Here is a 7,188-nt window from a genome sequence, read left to right as displayed (position 1 = left end):
CATATTTCAAAAGGCTTGTAAATCATTCTCAATGAGTTTTTGTGAAAATCTAGTAATGCAGAAAGTTTCCTGTAAGGGGTAGGTTTAGGTGTAGGGCAATAGAAAATACGGTTTGTACAGCATAAAAACCATTTACGCCTATGGAATGTCCACACAATTCACAAAAACAAACCTGTGTGCGTGTGTGTGTGTGTGTGTGTATGTGAAATGTTTTACTTAAAAAAAATTAATGTTTTTTTTCTTCAAAATAAATGACACTTGGTTTCAAAATTTAGTTCACAAAATATGTATTAAAGAAGTGTTTTAAACGATCACATTGCATAATACTGTGTAGGACATCTGTTTGATTTATTTGGTACTTTTTCTGCTGCATGGCGCTTGTTGTTTTGTGAGTGTGTACGTGATCAAGAACTGTATCTGCATACAAACCTAATGAAAGGGGTGTGGGAAATTCCAAAAAAGCAGACCTTATCACTCTCAGGGCTCATATAAGAACTCAGTGTTATGATCATGCCAATGTAATTTCCATGTCATGACAGCACAGCACACAAGCTGACGAGATAGCTCACATACATTTGTAGGTAAGCAGATTTTTTGTAACTCATTCCAGAGCAAGATGATGTCAGTCTTACCAATGATACTGATGAGTACATATTTTGTATAAAACCATTGGCAAAGTTTAGCATTTCAGTGATTTTATTAAATGAGAAATTACATTCATTTTGAATAGGTATGATAGTAGTTGTGTACTTGATATTTGATTTGAACTGATGTGTGGTTTTGGATCTATGTTTAATGAATTATTCACTAGCGACTGCCTACTCCTTGCTGAGGAATGCAAAAGCATTGATTTTAATGAGAAATTAGCTTTCCATCTGTGTGGTTTATGATAAGCATACTTATGACCCTCAGGAAAGAAGAAAGATGCATGTTAAGTAGTTGCTGATGTATGAATTCTGCTGAACGTTGATTGCATTGACAGTTACATAGGCAAATAATAAATGAAAACCCCAGCTATGTGAATTTGATATACAGAACACACACTATTAGACATCCAACCAATAATGTCGCAACACTGTCAGAAAGTAATTAGCCCAGCACAATTACCATAGTTTTGCACCCCTAAGGCAAAGTTTTAACAATTTTGTTCAATTGTGTTCCTTTAGTTTAGAAAAGGTTGGATATAATTGGTCATCTGTTAGGGATATGAACATCTAATTTACAAAATGCCTACCTGTCTTAAAAAAGCCAATTCATGAATCTATTATCAGGTGTAGTCTGGACTCTTACGTTTTTGTTGCAAAAAAAAAAAAAAAAACTTGCATTTTGTATTTGCATGTTGTATATATTGTGTACTGGTGTTTATTTTTTTTTTTATTTCAGTTTCTGTAGCAGAAAGAGAGACATTCTTTAGCATTATGTCATTTCTGGCCTGCTGGTCAATGTGATTCTTCGAATTGTAACTGACAATCAAAGAAACATTCTAAAACAATGTCTCTACATCGGAAGACTGTCCCCGACCTCGGCCACCTTACTACTGAGATAGGTAAGAGTTACTGTATGCATCAGATTTTAGTATCCATTATTAAGCATTTTTTTCCAAGCTTTTTAGAAACATCATAGATAACATCATAGCATTCATGATAATTGCAAGATTATTATAAGACTAGAAAAAAAACATTGTGATTTTACTAGAACACTGATACACTGGATGTATTCACCCAATATGTTTCTCCTCTAGTGTCTGAAATTGACAGGGACAAGCATATTTTACTGCAAATGCTGGACCTTCACAGGGAAAAGGTGGCACCTCTGGATCTCACAACAATGCAATATGTAAGCACCCTTAGCACTGAAGACGACCTTCCACAGGACCCAACAGAGCTCTCGAATGCATTTCTCCGGCGGCTCTGGCTATGTAATCCCCAAGCCCGCAGCACTTGCTGCAAGATACCAGTAGGAGATTACGGTTTGGACATGGATGATAATTCACAATGCGCTATCAATCCTTTAGACCTGGTTGCTGTCATCTACATGACAACAAATAGTTTCCTACAGCAAGAGATCACCCTGCGAATGTTGCAGTGAAACTTTGCAGTGCCTCTGTATCTTCCACCTATTCACCCGGAAAAGAAAGGAACCATCCTCCTGTGTCCATTTAGAGGCGTTCTAGGTCAGTGGAAGTCACCTTCTGAGGGACCTATCATGAAGAACATGGCCGATTCCAGGATGCCATTTCTCTCAGCAGTGAGGCTAGGTTGCTGCAATGTCTCAAAATCTCGAGTACTCAACTGTGTTCTTGGGGGTCCACATGAGGTGAATGACTGCTTCATAAACTGTGGTATGGAGGGAGGGCAGCTGCCTCGAGTTCTCTCTGATGGTCTTGTGGAGGTGTGTTGGAACCTGCTTTCAGGAGATCATCATGACAACGTCTTCCCTCGTCCTGTGCTAGTAGCTAATCTTCGTGGAGATGCAGCTAGCTGTGAAAATCAAATGAGTCTTCTGTGTTACACATCTGCAATCCTCATAGTGTTCTGCGGAAGTTTTGGTGTCAAGGAACGAGAACTACTTGCCTCATGGAGAGACAATACAAGTCACATGATTATAATCGACTGTTCAACATCAGTAGAGGATGGACAAGAGAACCATAATGAAAAAATTAAACAAAGGCTGATGAAGGATTTAGAACTGCCCAATGGAACAATGCTTAATGGCTGCGAAGGTGATGAGGAAGAAATTGCTGAAAACTTAAGAGATGTCCTGGATCGCTTTATTCCATACCTGCACACCACAAACCTCGTAGGTACAGCTGGTATGGCCAATGACTTCAACATTAATGTTGATGAAGATGAGATCTGTCGAATGGCATTCAGTGAAGTTGAAGAAGTCCTCAGTGGAATTGAAAATGGAGTGTCCAGCTATTTGGAGAACCAGCTGCCCTTGCAGGGTACAGTATGGAAACAGTTGTGTCAGCTGGAGAAGGAGGAGGCACGTCACCAACAATACACATCCCAGAGCTTAACAGGGGAGAAGGAAAATCTTATAAAACAACTGCTTGATTATGAATTAACAACAGCCATGAGAGCCTTTACTGCAGCTCTCTGTTCATTTGACACAACCAAGCGGGCATTCTTTCTGTCTTGGATGAGGGTGAAACTTGAAGTTATGCAGTTGGAGAACCTGTCCCATTATAGGGAAGCAGATGAGGAACAAATGCTAGAACCTTGCATTGAACTTGAACATTTCCTTCGAGAGAGTGGACTGGTCTATGAAAGATACTTCCGCAGCCCAAACAGTGACTTGTACGACATGTTCCGTTTACCATATGTAGGTGCTGAACTGCTCTTTTATGGAGTTCCCCTTGAGCTCTATGATGGGGATGCCTCCGTATTTCCCATGAAATGGGTATACAGCATTCTTTATGAGGTATACAAGCAACTACCAAAGTTCAGTCGCATGAGAGTTCTGACAATCCTAGGTTTCCACAACTCCAAGAACGCAGAGATCTTATCTGCCTTGTTTGGCGTCAACTTCCCAAAGTGGGGTAGAAGGCATATCAAAGGGGCGTACATGCTACTCCTCAGCCTGTCTGACAACTTCAGAATGGAGATGGACTGTGAATTTCTGTTGCTGATTAGCACAGAAGGTTTGAACCCTCAAACAGAAAGAAGTCTTGTGCATGACAGTGAACTGGCTACCTTTGTCAGTGGACTAAGTGACATTACACTCATAAATTTACCAGATGAGGGTTTTAACGAAACAAGAAGCAACCTTCAGATTGCTGTCAATGCTGTTCTCTGCACACGAAACTTGGAGAGGAAGACTACCTTTCAGGTTGCTTCAGAGGAAGCAGGAATGGATGGAAAAATCATGAGTTGTATAATTGATGTACTGACCACAGGACAGCTCCCAAATGAATTTCAAAGAGAAACACATCCCACAAGTGAAACAAGCGGTATAAGCCATAACCTGAATAGCCCATGGACCAGCAGTTCTGTGACTTCACAAAATGATCAAATCTGCAGTGATGCAATTCTCAGGCTAAAGAAAAGACTGTTGACTATGTTCCATGAAAAGGCAACAAAAGGCCAGTCAACCTGCTTGGGCGCATTTATGGAGCATATGTTAAGTCTGTGGGAGTCAGTGAAAAATGGAAATTTTGCCATAAAGTTTGGAGACACAGGCACAGCTGATGCCATAATTGGCCTCTGCACAAAACTTGTACAGGGAGAGAAGCAGCTCAATGATCAACTGGATCTTTGGGTTGAAGCGCTGAACGATCACATAACAGAGTTGAAAGAATTGGCATCGCAAAATGGAGAACATATGGATTCAGATAGGATACTCAGAATCTTGAGAGACGAAGCAGCTACCCAAATCAATACAGAGAGAGACCATATTAAGGCTAATCTCTGGGACCTTAGACAGAAGGATATTGACATTGCCCTTGTGGAAAATTACAAAGTAAGCCTTCTCAAAAGAGTAGACCTCATTCAAGAGCAAATGACATCTGATGTTGCCCATAAACTTGAGTCTGCTACCATTCGTCATGATATGTCAGTTAAGATGCACGCCTTATTGACATCACTTGAAACAGCCCTGGAGGTAAGGTTACGTTCACTCTTGCAGACCTGCAAGAACAATACCTGTGTGATTGAGGACAAGGAGCTTGAACGTGAATTTGTTAGTGTTTGGGAAAATATCCCATCCATCATGAATGATCATACCTTAGAGACACAAGAAATCTTTGCAAGGATGGTGGAGCAGCTAAAGAAAAACCTAAGTGATCGTGGTCTAAAAAAACAAAACATAAGACTCCGAGATGCAAACCAACTCAATGGCTTTAAAGTGAAGACTGCCCATTTTGCTTTGAGTAGTAAGATGAAGAAAACACTGAAGTACAATAAGAATGTTGCACAAAGTCAAGTCAAGTCAAGTCTGCTTTATTGTCAATTCTTCCACATGTATAGCACATACATACAGAGAATTAAAATTGCGTTACTCTCAGACCCTTGGTGCATACAGATAACACTAACAGTAGAACATAAATACAGATATACAGATTAAATATAAAATACAACTATACAAATATACAAATAAGGTAAAATGTAAAAAAAATATAAAAAAATATATATAAAGCAGCACACGGCACATGGCAGATAGAGAGGCACCATACCACACAGTGATGCAGCTCGTCAGAATGCTCTCGATGGTGCCTCTGTAGAAGGTGCACATGATGGGGGCCGGGGCTCTGGCTCTTCTTAGTTTGCGGAGGAAGTAGAGACGCTGCTGTGCTTTCTTGGCCAGTGCTGTGGTGTTGTCAGCCCAGGAGAGATCCTCTGTGATGTGCACACCCAGGAACTTGGTGCTTCTCACCCTCTCCACAGTCACACCATTGACGGACAGAGGAGCATGCTGAGTGCGCACTCTCCTGAAGTCAACAACAATCTCCTTCGTCTTCTCCACATTCAGAGAGAGATTGTTGTCACTGCACCACCCGGCCAGGCGGCTCACCTCGCTCCTGTAGTTTATCTCATCTCTGTTGCTAATGAGACCCATTACAGTCGTGTCATCCGCAAAAGATTCACCAGTAAGTTGATAGAAGACTGCGACAGAAAAGTCTCAGAAAAAGTGTGCTACAAAGAGGGCTACTCAGACAGCTACATGAGAGAGTTGCTTGCAGTTGTGGACAAGGGTCTAGAAGTTTTAAAAGGTGAGCCATTTGTGATGAGTCCCAAATTTGAAGCGGATATCAAAGGATACATCTGTGGCAAAGCAGCAGAGTCTTTTCAAGAGGTGCAGGAGTCGTTCATAAGGGAAAGGGACATTAAAGCGAGATTCCTAAATGAGACCAGGGACAGGCACATGTTGAGTTTCATATATCAGTTCCAAAAAAGGGACCAGTGTCAAAAAGCTGCTCAATCTTTCACCAGTCAGTGCCTCAAGCCAACAGTCGAAGACTTCATTTACAAAAGCTTGGAGAGTCAGATATTTGATGATATGCTCCAGAACGAAAATGCACGGCTTTATAGCTCACCAAAAAAGTTCCACTACAGTCTTCTTAAAGAAATGCTGATAAAAGACAGCTTTGAGAATTTCCATGAGTACCTTCAGTCCCATGAGAGCTTCTGCCGGAAGAGTATTGAGAATTTTGTCAGAGCTCATCTGTCATGTTCTGTTATGATAGAAGACCAAAGGGAACAGCGAATGCACCAAATCTTTAATTGGGTGAAGAGGTGCATTAATCAGGCATCTGAATCTAGTAGTGGGGCACAGAACAATGTTAGACAACTACTTCAGAAAGTTTGTGCCAGCCTGGAGAGTCTAGGAAAAGTCACTATGCCAACTCAAATCTTGAAGAAATCTTTGTTCGACATTAATACACATCGTGAGAATTTCTTTGCAAACCTAGAGGAATCAGTCTCTGTCTTATCCTCATCAATTGCTCAGGAATTTATGGAGAATGAGGATGTCATTGAAGTCCCTGATAACCTCCCTGATAAACTTCAGGAGATGCTATTTGAAAAAGTGAAGGGGTGCGATAAGCGCTGTCCTTTCTGCAAAGCTCCATGTGACCTGGAAGAAAAAGAACATCAAGTGCACGAAGCGGTTGTGCATAGCCCCAAAGGTCTAGTGTGTTATACCAATGCCAACTCCACTACTCTGTCGCACAGCACCTGCTCTGCAGATATTGCAGGACAAAACCAATTACAAAACAGAGATACTGCAGGCCAGTCTCTGCCCTTTATGGAGTACCAATCCATCTACCCAGACTGGAAAATTTACCCAGAAGATCCTAGGAATAATGGGGCTGCAGTCTACTGGAGGTACGTGTTCATGAGGTACAACAGTAGATTTGCTCAACAATATCAGTGTGCACCTGCAATATTACCTGAAGCATGGGGAAAAGTCACTCAGATGGAGGCAATACAGAGCCTGAGAGAGGCCTTTCAAATTACAGAGTGATAATGTCCTGCACCAGCATTATTATATCCTTGCCTGTGTTTCTGATGATTTCCCTTCAGCTGATAAAACAGTTTACTATTACAGATTATTTTCTTATTATTTTCTCTAAATAAAGTCAACAGAAGGCGAAAATCTGATTCATCACTTATTATATAGAATTGATGAACTCTTTCCTGTAATAATGTGGTTTAAATACAGCCTGATATTCTTACTTATTTGCAT

At 40.8% G+C, this 7,188-nt stretch overlaps 1 pseudogene; it reads left to right on the top strand.

Annotated features, from left to right (window-relative positions):
• Positions 1-1,491: 1,491 nt before the first annotated feature.
• On the top strand, positions 1,492-6,966 carry LOC107699173 (interferon-induced very large GTPase 1-like; annotated as a pseudogene).
• Positions 6,967-7,188: the final 222 nt, after the last annotated feature.

This window comes from Sinocyclocheilus anshuiensis, unplaced genomic scaffold (assembly GCF_001515605.1).
Source record: "Sinocyclocheilus anshuiensis isolate Anshui unplaced genomic scaffold, SAMN03320099.WGS_v1.1 scaffold374, whole genome shotgun sequence".
NCBI classification, from domain to species: domain Eukaryota; kingdom Metazoa; phylum Chordata; class Actinopteri; order Cypriniformes; family Cyprinidae; genus Sinocyclocheilus; species Sinocyclocheilus anshuiensis.
Note: the sequence above shows the minus strand (reverse complement) of the source record. Positions and strands in the feature narration are given on the sequence as shown.